At 40.8% G+C, this 12,104-nt stretch overlaps 1 pseudogene; it reads left to right on the forward strand.

Moving 5' to 3' along the window:
- Window positions 1-6,465: 6,465 nt before the first annotated feature.
- Window positions 6,466-6,585, forward strand: LOC134912156 (5S ribosomal RNA; annotated as a pseudogene).
- The last annotated feature ends 5,519 nt before the right edge of the window (window positions 6,586-12,104 follow it).

The following is a 12,104-nucleotide window of genomic DNA, read 5'->3' on the forward strand; positions in this document are numbered from 1 at the left end:
ATTCTTCGGCCCGATCTAGAGGGATCCCTATTAATACCAACTAGCACTCGGTTCTGTATGACTTATGATTCAATTCTCTACGCTAAAATAATCCTGAATAGGATTGCTGTAGAATAAATGATGGTCATATATTACGCAAAAACGTCATTGTGATTACAGTAAATCCACTAGCCCAAAGATTTGGATTCCGGCTTTTCATTGTGGTATTGGAAACCATATGAATTATTCTTTATATAGTGCTATATTTTCGCGTAGCTTTACTATTCACGTTACTCCTTAATTACCCCTTTTTTTGAACAAATTAAGTTATTTCTTACCAGTATTGATTAAGATACACTTATTCCTCTGAATTGAGTGCTCCCACACAAGAGTCTACTTTCCAACTTTCTTTTGTTGGTTTTTTCTAGTCGATCCCCTCTTGACTCTCGGGAGCACCACTGATAGCAACTTATATCTGCACAAAGAAAAAAATTTTTCCACATGCACAGGGTTGCTGTATCCATAAGCAAATTAGCATCATAAACCAGTTTTTTCAGAGGACATTAATAATAACTGATTACAGACGAGTGCGGTCCCAAAATAAGTTCTTCTCAAACCATATTTTGGCTGTTAATTCAGTCTTCATGGGATACCAGCACAGTCACAATACTATCACTTCCTATTAGGGTGGGATTTTTTTCTTCTCTTAGGATACCCTGCCCTGTCAACTTCATTTATACAAGGAGTTAAGTTTATCTTAGTATGAGTTTCAATTTAAAGCAAGAGCTCAGTTCAAGATGGAAAAATAAGGACAACCTAGATGACATTTTCCCAAGTGACTTGGTGGACACTGGACCCCATATCAGTTGGGAGCAGGACTTTCATAAACTGGACTCTATATTACGCAAACAAATCAGAACCAACTGGGACCTAACTACCTTAGAAAACTATATCAAAAACAAAATATCCCCACGTGGTCTCCGCCCAAGGGTCTTTCCAACATTTGACCTTGCCAGTGAGAGTCTCAAAAAAGAATGGTAACACGTTCTTCTAAAATGTTCTAATGATTTGATGAATGTTCTAATCAAACATAACAATCTCATATTAGAGGAATGTGAACACAAATTGGAGGAATTAGGCAAGACATTAGAGATCTGGGAAAAAGATTCTCAATTTCAGAGATGCTTTGAGAAAAATAAATTAGAACTCCAAGCCTATGAGCAAATGATCATTGACAGGAAAAAGACGAAATACGCCAGAGACAAAAGAGACTTTGTGTCAGGGAAAATTTTCAAATGGCAAAAATTATCCTGGAAAAAAGATCCACCCAGATACACAGGTCAATATTCATCTTCAGAGGCTGATACATCAGGAGCAGAGGAGACTCCGGATTACTCCACAGAAAGATACGTAAACCCTAGAAGTGACACACCTGCTAATACTCAGAACGCAGCCACTTTTTTAGGGGATCCCCGTGGAGGAAGAGGCAGACAAAGAGGAGGAAGACAAGGCGGGGGAGCAAGAAGAAGAAGAGGACCATCACAATGGGATTCCTCGCCACCCCTGACACGCAACACATACAAAAGGCAACATCAACAGGATCGGTGGTAACAACAACTGGGGTGAATGAAGACTCAAAATTGAAGATTATCAATCTCTCAGAGCATGTACTTACACCAATACAAGAATCTGTACTTAACAAAGGCTTGACTTTTTCCCCCACAGAACATTTTGATAGATTTAAGTGGGAAAAAGATTTAAAACTATTTGGGAGAAAATTGCTTCTAACAAAAATTTATTCCGAGAAAGAGACCATTCCATCTTTAATTCAGACCAATACAGTGGAGGATACAATAATCCCATCTTTGACCCCGAGTACATTCTCGGATTCAGAATCTTCTAGTTTATCTCAGGCTGAACAGGACGCTCTTGCCGCCTTACAAGAATTAGAGCATGAACAAAATCCCAGCATTGGAGCTGAATCCCTTCCCAGACCTATTTGTAAAAAGAAATCTACATACTTTCCACAAGAACAAATATGCCCTGAAGTGCAGGTCTTCATGAAACTGGTAGCCAAAGAATTCGATCAAATTCATCTCAACAAAAGAAGGTATCGAGGTCATTCCAATCTAACTTCACAAGAAAGGATGGCCATCAGAGAAATCCAGACATGGCAAGACGTGGTTATAAAGCCCTCAGATAAAGGGGGAAACATCGTTATCTGGCCCAAAACAGACTATATCAAAGAGGCACAGCGACAATTTACCACCACTGATTGCTATAAACGAATGCTACTTAATCCACTACAGAACTACAAAACCATCTATGAAAGAATTATCAATCAGGCACAAGCACAAGGGACAATTACCAAGCAGGAGCATGAATACTTACTGACACATAATCCCAGAATCCCAACCTTTTACATGCTACCCAAGATACATAAAAACATACAGACACCCCCCGGGAGACCAATAGTGTCCGGCATAGGGGGACTAACGGAGAAGGCAAGTATCTTTCTCGATTTACATCTGAGACACTTTGTGTTAGATCTCCCTTCGTATGTTCAGGACACAATGGACATACTCAGGAAAATGCATGATCTAAGACTAGAAGATAACCAATATCTAGTAACCTTAGATGTTGAGGCATTATATACCTCTATCAGCCACAAAGATGGGTAGCAGCAGTAGAGTACTTTTTACACAACGATGGAAAAGAGGAGTTTCAAGATTTTCTCATCAAACTACTACATTTTGTCCTTCATTTCAACTTTTTTACATTCAACAATCAATTCTACCTCCAAACAAGAGGCACAGCTATGGGGGCTGCTTGCGCACCCACATATTCAAACATATTCCTTGGATGGTGGGAAAAAGAATTTGTTTTCAAAGATCATAACGACAACTTTACAACTCATGTTATTATGTGGAATAGGTACATAGACGACATCCTTATGATTTGGGAAGGGGACGTACAATTACTGCATCAATTCATTGCACATTTGAATAAGAATGATCTTAACATTCGCCTCACCCATACCATAAGTCAAACAGAAGTACCTTTCCTGGATTTAATGATCTATAAAAATTCAGAGGGAATGATCGCTACAAACCTATATCGCAAAAGTACCGCGACTAATACACTATTACACCAAACATGCTCTCATTTTCCCCCGACGATAGAAAATGTTCCGAAAGGGGAATTTCTTCGCCTGCGCAGAAACTGCTCAGACCACAAGAACTTTACAATACAAAGTGCAGATCTGGCACAGAGACTTTGTAACAGGGGATATAGTAAAACTTCCGTAAAAAAAGAATTCAAATCTGTTAAAGTCATCAAGAGAGAAGATATTATCTTCAAGGATCATAAAACAGAAGAAAATAAGTCTGAAAATACCATCCGCTTCGTGGGAAATTTCTGCCAAGAATGGAAAAAGATCAACGAAGCAATACAGAAGCATTGGCACGTTTTACACACAGACTCCACTCTATCTAAGGTACTTGGTCCCAAAGTCTCTATGAGCTGGCGTAGATCAAAAAACTTGAAAGATCGTTTAGTACAGAGTCACTTCCAGAAATTCCCGGACAGGAAAACAAGTATTACAGGCACATACCCCTGTGGGAAATGCAAAGCCTGTAAATACATTATCCCTATAAAAGAAATAGAGGACAAATATGGGAACGTAATTCTAATTACGGACTATATAAACTGTCAAACAGAAGGGGTTATCTACTGTCTCAGCTGCAGTTGTAATCAGAAATATATTGGCATGACGACACGACCCTTCAAACAACGTATCCTAGAACATATAGGATCTATACGTAATGCCATCACAGACAAACAAAAGATGAAACAACTAACATCCGTTGCCCGTCATTTTTATACTCATCATGGGAACAGGTACGAAGAGCTAAGAATTTTTGGTTTGGAAAAGATCAGACTTGGAATACGAGGAGGAAATCTAACTGACAGTCTTTTGAAGAAAGAAAGTGAATGGATCTTCAAGATGGGAACTATATATCCAGCTGGCATGAATGAAAACATCAATTTTGGAGTCTATTTAACTTAAATTCATTTGACCTTGGAGCCATGCAGTAATAGAATCCATCCTGGCTACATATATTAACATTAGATATTAGAAAAATCCCCATAGGAACTATCAACAATCTTCACTTCACTTTTCACCTTTCACTTCTTTCAAATTTTGGGATCTCAGTTCATATTTCTCCCGCACAATCCTTTTAGATTAGCCATTGCACCAATTGCCCTTATAACTGTCATGCATTATTTAATTATCTACACATGACACATACTGCATAATACTCTGCAACAAACTTATTTTTCTTATCGCCAATCCCTTCAACAACATGATCATTCACTATTAGTCATTCATTACACATACTTCACCATCCTACCTTTCCCTTCCTATTTCCTTCTCATTCCCTCCCCTTCCCCCTCATTATATATAACTCTTTTCCCCCCCTCCCCTACAATCAACCTATCCTTCCCCACAACCCTTTCAAACCACCCCAATCCCAAACCCCAAACCACCCCCATAAATATCGCCCCCTCCCTTCCCCCTCCCCTTCATCACAACCCCCCCCCCCTCTCTCCCACACCCCCAGGCACCCTTTCTCTGTTACTACTGTCTTTCACTGTTTGATAAAAAATGTATTATCTCACATTCTTATCATTTCACTCCTTTTAATCATAATGTTATGACAATAACTTATTCTCTATCAAGCACACTAGGGACATATTAGGCGTAGTTTGCAATTTGTCAACACACATGTACACTGATATGTACATATTCATTTCCATATCACTTTTATATTAATTATAAATTAAAACTTACTACTAAGTTTAGTTTATTATATAATCGTTCATTTAAGTAATTACTCTATATACTGAGAACTTAGCAATCAATAATTATAAATCCTTATTAAAGAGGTATATACAACAATATCTTTTTATCAATACACATGCCACCAAATGGAATCTTATTACTGTGAGGATTACTATCTACACCTTCCCTCTACTTCAACTAATATCATAATATATCCATGGATAGGCACAGCCAAATGTCTATCACAACCTAATATCTAATGAGCATTTAGGACTGCCTTTAAATAAGGAACTCATACTGATCACACTACGTTCTGTGATCAAGCTTTACTGCGAAACGTACATCACACTCCGTGATCACGTGGTGCGCACACGTGATCGCAACAACCGGAACCCAGGGACAGTTAACCAGGCACGGCGCTTAGCCGCCGAGATACGGAGGACACACCGCGACCACACGCTGCATCTGGAGAGCAGCGGCTGCACGCGGACTACAGCTGATAATCTCCCCACACCCTCCACATAGAAGCCAGTACATGGCTTCACTTCCAGCGCACCTCTAGAGCCAGTTACCAGCGGCGATCGGCCGCAGACAGCCTCCACAGCAGGATCGATAGTGGTATCGTATGAACTCATACCCTGTACTTCATAAATAGTCAATACTGTCTTATCAGGGTAATAATTCACTTTAAAGGCTATGCACTGAGAGGTTATCCGTAATCTAGCTGCTCCAAGAGGTGCTGGAGCTGTGAGGTATATGACAGGTGTTGGGAGCAATTTGGCATGTGTTGAGAGCTACTTGGCATTTTCATTGGTGGTATTAAAAGCCAAAGAGCAGATTACTGTGCAATGAACTTCCAAGCTGTGGTTTTAGTATCAATTTTGCAGCACACTGCTATTTGACTATTACTGCCTGCTACGGCTAATGAATAATACCTTCAGCTGCCTATCTGCTCTTTTCTCTCTTTTTTCTCATTATAAGCCTCTCAGACCCATTGCAAAAAAAAATTCTTTGCTCAAAGAGACTTATATATAGTGAGAACTGTTGATTGGTGATATAAATTAAGGGGCCACATATACTATATTATTGGTGTCATTGCCCCATTGAATATCAGCACTTTATCCTGTTCATTATTTGCAGCATATTGCTATTTAATTGTTATTATGCACATTACTGCCTATTATAACTATTGAACAACACTTTCAGCTGTTTATCTGCTCCTTTTCTTCTCATTATAGCCTCTTTGACACAGTGTAGGAATTCTTTCCCAAGTTTTAGAGGCTCATATATAGTGAGATTTATTGGCTGGTGGTATAAAGTAAGGGGCTACATACACTGTATTATTGGTGGTATTGCCTCATTGAGTATCACCACTCTATCCTGGCTATGCAAGTGAACAAAACATTCCCTTGCATTTGATAATTGTCCTCAATATTAATTATATAGTGGACATCTCTGCATATCATTTTTGCACATGATAATTGTCCCACTATTATTTATTGGATTTTGCTGTAAGCTCATTCCCTATTTTTTGGGCATAAGACTAATAAAGATTTTTGAACACATGATTGACCCAGATCAATTGAAATATTTGTTCGGGCGATACGGGTATTGGGATCGATTGAACGGGCAGATTAAACTATTGCGGACATACCCCACTGGAGATGCCCGATCTCGTCTGATCTTGGAAGCCAAGCAGTGGAGGTCCGGGTCAGTACTCGGATGGGAGACCACCTTGGAACACCCTGGTACTGCAAAAAATTCTTCTGCCCGATCTAGAGGGATCCCTATTAATACCAACTAGCACTCGGTTCTGTATGACTTATGATTTAATTCTCTACGCTAAAATAATCCTGAATAGGATTGCTGTAGAATAAATGATGGTCATATATTACGCAAAAACGTCATTGTGATTACAGTAAATCCACTAGCCCAAAGATTTGGATTCCGGCTTTTCATTGTGGTATTGGAAACCATATGAATTATTCTTTATATAGTGCTATATTTTCGCGTAGCTTTACTATTCACGTTACTCCTTAATTACCCCTTTTTGTGAACAAATTAAGTTATTTCTTACCAGTATTGATTAAGATACACTTATTCCTCTGAATTGAGTGCTCCCACACAAGAGTCTACTTTCCAACTTTCTTTTGTTGTTTTTTTCTAGTCGATCCCCTCTTGACTCTCGGGAGCACCACTGATAGCAACTTATATCTGCACAAAGAAAAAACATTTTTCCACATGCACAGGGTTGCTGTATCCATAAGCAAATTAGCATCATAAATCAGTTTTTTGAGGACATTAATAATAACTTATTACAGACGAGTGCGGTCCCAAAATAAGTTCTTCTCAAACTATTACAAGTTATCAGTTTGCAGTTATCTCAACAAAGGGTAAAGACCTATATCTTCCAGCTAGCTATGCACCTATTTCTCTTTTGAATTTTGATGTTAAATTATATGCTAACCTTATGGCGAATGGTCTTGGGCCGCGGCTTCTGAGCATCATCCATTCCAACCAGATAGGCTTTGTTCCATGTCTAGAAGTGAGGGATAACACTACTACTACTACTACGACTACTACAAGTGATTGACTTAATACGTAGCCCATGCTCAGAGTATGAATGTCTCAATGATGCTTCTCTCTACAGACGCCGAGAAGGTCTTTGATTGGGTGGATTGGGGATTTATAGCAGTGGTTCTGAGGAGTTTGGGTCTGGATGAAGTGTCCTTGAAGAAGATTCTCTCTCTATACCAAAACCAGGTTGGATTTTCCTTGTAAATGATTACTGCTGTGAAAAAAACAGGCAGACTCAAAATTCCAGCACCTGCAGAACTCGGAGGCTATTACATTTAGCCATATGTGTATGCACTACACAGACTCCACACACGTTCTCTGTGGAATTTACCAAATTATTTTACTTGGCCAATTCCCTGCTATACTTTCATTTTTATGAGACATAGGACGATAACCTTGTATACGGCAGGGACGTGCGGTGAGCTAAATGGATCAGGAGGCACTGGCTAGCACAAGAGCTAGATTTACATGCAATATATGAGCCAAAGGGTACATCTGGGCATTATACACAGCTGCAGCAGTATAAACCCCGCCCCACATCACTGGTATACGGCGGCATACATGTAAACTGGGAGAAAGCTTGTCAATTTACCTTTGCATGCTCCACTACGTTAGAATTACTTGAGACTCAGTACAAGCTTTTGACAAGGTGGTACAAGTGTCTGGTCATGTTATACAAGTTCTTTCCTCTGTGCTGGAATTGTGGCAAAGATAGAGGTACACCATCCACATATGGTGGGAATGTCCCCTGATTATTCCTTTTTGGACAAAAATCATAGAACTAGTGTTCAAAATCCTTGGTAACCACGTCCCGACTGGTTCGGACTTTTGGTTACTTTTGCATTCAGACATTCCTAAGTCCTGATATAAAAAGTTCCTCCTTAACCATATGACTAATGTAGCAAGAGCAATTGTCCCAGTTTTTTGGCATTCAGTGGTGGACCCCTAGATTTGGAAATGGTGCCAGGATTGGACTTTTATATGAACATGGTAGATGTCTTTCACACAGTCCTGGAGAAGTGCTGTACTCCGATTTTGTCATTACCTGGTCTCCTTGGATGATGTTTAAGTCTTCATATAAAGCCTCCGCATCAAATATAGATGTGCCAATTAAACTTCTGCTCTCCAAGACCCTAGTATGTTTATGTGGTATGTTTTGGCTTTCGAGATGTTTTGTTTGTGTTTGCTAGTATATTTTATCAGGCTTGGACTGGCCCACAGGGGTACAGGGGAAACCACCGGTGGGCCCCACTGCCTGTGGGCCCACCTCCTGATATAAGGATCAGGTTCCAGACTGTGCACTTGAATTATACATCATACATATGTTACCCTATACTGTACTATGGTGTATTTTCTACAATGCATTGCTGTTATTAATCTGTTATTAATCTGGTACATTATCATGCATGCAGCAGATGAATTTACTGTATATATTTATGAAGGGGCCCAGACGTTGCATTCTCTAATGGTTAGTCAAACCAATGAGGTGGCAGGCCACACCCCCTCTGTGGACTGGCAACACCCCTAAACATGGGCCCCTACCACTGCATTCCCCCGGTGGGCCCTACATGCCCCAGTCTGACACTGTATTTTATTCTATTCTAGCTGAATACCCGTGCTTCACTATGGAATTTAAAGTATAATGGCAATCTTTGTCAGGCCGCATCTCTCGGCTTCCCCGGATTGATGCTGTCAAAATGCTGGGCTGAGGAGAATAATCCGCCTCCTTCTCTGCCCCATCCCACCTCTGATGTTGCCCTTCACAGTGCTGTAAATGCTTAGACGACAGGGCAAGCTCCGGCCACTATATAATAAATATGTTAGGTTTGCAGGCTGACTCTATGTACAAGGGCATTAGGTCTGCTTGCTTAGCTTCAAAACTAAAGTATGCCTCTGACCCTACCCGAGTGTGCCTCTGACCCTACCCATGAGTGCATCTACCCTTACCCATAGGTGCCTCTGCTCCCACCTGCATGCCTATGCCCCTACCCATGTGTGCCTCTGCCCCTACCCGTGTGTGCCTCTATCCTTACCTGTGGGTGCCTCTGCCCCTACCTGTGGGTGCCTTTGCCCCTACCCATGTGTGCCTCTATCCTTACCTGTGGGTGTCTCTGCCCCTACCCGTGGGTGCCTTTGCCCCTACCTGTGGGTGCCTCTATCCTTACCTGTGGGTGCCTCTGCCCCCTACCCATGTGTGCCTCTGCCCCTACCCGTGGGTGCCTTTGCCCTTACATGTGTGTGCCTCTGCCCCTAACCATGGGTGCCTCTGCCCCTACCCATGGGTGCCTCTGCCCCTACCCATGGGTGCCTCTGCCCTTCACCGTGAGTGCCTCTTCCCCTACCCGTGTGCCTTTATCCTTACCTGTGGGTGCCTCTGCCCCTACCCATATGTCCCTCTACCCCTACCTGTGGGTGCCTTTGCCCTTACGTGGGTTCCTCTGCCCCTACCAGTGGGTGCCTCTGCCCTTACCCATGTGTGCCTCTGTGTAAATTGCTCCAGGCATTCAGAGTTATGCTACATGTCACCCCCTTCCCACCCCCACCCCTAGGGGTGCTAGGGGTGTTCTACCCCCACAGTATTTTTTTCCAGATTGTAAGTCATATGTGTACCAAGTTTGGTGTAAATTGCTCAAGGCATTCCAGAGTTATGCCAAAAACTACGGATTTTTACATGTCACCCCCATCCATAGGGGTGCTAGGGGTGTCTTACCCCCACAGTATTTTTTTTCCAGGTTGTAAGTCATATGTGCACCAAGTGTGGTGTAAATTGCTCCAGGCATTCCAGAGTTATGCTGGAACATACATACATACATACATACATACATGCATACGTCCATTTTTTTATATATAGATTGTGCTCTTAATTGGTATATGCTCGGTGCAAACAAAAAACATGACATTTGTACTTTTTATTACTGCAACACTACGCAGTAACAGTTCTTAAGTGTTGTAAATACCTTCAAATTCAAAATAAAGAATTTCTAAAAAAAAAAAAAAAGATTTTTAAAAAACAAAACAAATATATACTACAAAATATCACCAAGATGCCCAGCTGCATACATATTAGCCAGTCATGGTAATCTCTATGGGATGCATGGCAACACTTTAAATGTAGATTTTTCAATTCCTCATGTTCATAATTTAGATAAAAGTACTCATTCAATGATCCCACAAGTCTGATAAACATGCCTTGAGATTCATTTTCATTAAAATCCACCATTTCCTGAACCCCATCAAAATGTTGGTGTAATTACAATATTAACACTTTTTCACTTTAATAAGTCTTTTATAAGTTCCTGTGATTTGGTTATTTTACTTACTGTATATATCCTGTAGGAATGGACCTAGGTATTACCCAATCTTGTAAATACAATCCCGTATATATGTGTGCACACATACAAGGTATTATGATATTTTCTGTACATTGTAAATTGATAAATATTTCACAATTCCAAAACATAAGTCTTCTATTAGTACATACTCAGTCGAGGTCCGCAATCTAAATAAAATGACACTTTCTCCATTTTTTCCCCAAAAGAACATTATCTTATACTGTAGTCTGTAGTCTGCTTATTGCTTGTAACTAAAGATGACTCTTAAAAATGTAATTTAAACATCCATGTGCTTTGTTTCTCAACAAGTTTATCTATTAACTGTTAAAGTATCTCTCCCCATATGTCTATTATTTATATCTACAGAGTGAACCAGCAGGGACAACACCAAAAATAGCTGTTCTGATTAAACTACAGCATAATCTTGGTACAGTATGCAGCTGAAAATGGTGTGGCTATCTGGAATCTGGGCTGTGACAGATGCCATCTGATACAGGAAAAGATTGAACACAGATTCATCTTCACAGACCTCTGGTTGATTTTCAGCACTGTGAGCTATGCACAAAATTCTGGTAATACCAGTAGAAGTGCAAAAATGTACTGAGGATGGAGCAAATTGCTCACTGCTGTACAATAAATGCTTTAGTTGAGAAAATATGAAACATAACTAGTTACATTTAACAAAAAAAAAAAAAATAGAAGGGTGGCATTTAGGAAAATCTTTTCATCAATGACACTGTTCTACAAAAGTCTATGATATAGAGACCAGTCCTGATCAACTTCTCAGGTAAGGGCACGTGTTTTGACATCGCATTGTGGAAGAGTGAATGGCATAGCATATAGAAAGGTGATAAAATAAGTAGCATGTATGTAAAAAATCTATACATGTGAGGTGTGAGTTTCATAGAAGTCGAGATGTCGCTCATAGCAACCAATCAGCTTCTACTTCTCATTTATCAAGCACCTTCTAGAAAATAATAGATAGAATCTGATTGGTCGCTATAGGCAACATCTTCACTTCTATGAAACTCACACCTTAGTAAATATACCCCTTATACCTCTTTTATACTGAAATTGCAGGTCATATCTGGGAGCCTGACACGGGTGCTACCCAGAGCCGGATTAAGAGGGGGTTCCCGGGGATAAGTACCCCGGGCCCCCTTTTTTGAAAGGGCCCCCCGTCGCCGCCGCAGATCGGAACAGAGATCCGATCTGCGGTATTGCGCTGCGCTCCCTGGCGGCTCTGGCTCCCGGCGGCGGCTTCACAGGCTGTGATGGAAGGACAGCTGAGCGACGGCTCAGCTGTCCAATAACGTGAGGAGCAGCAGCAGCCTGCGGCTCAGACATTGGCTGCCGCTGGGCGCGCAGGC

The sequence above is a fragment of the Pseudophryne corroboree genome, chromosome 4 (assembly GCF_028390025.1).
Source record: "Pseudophryne corroboree isolate aPseCor3 chromosome 4, aPseCor3.hap2, whole genome shotgun sequence".
Lineage (NCBI taxonomy): Eukaryota > Metazoa > Chordata > Amphibia > Anura > Myobatrachidae > Pseudophryne > Pseudophryne corroboree.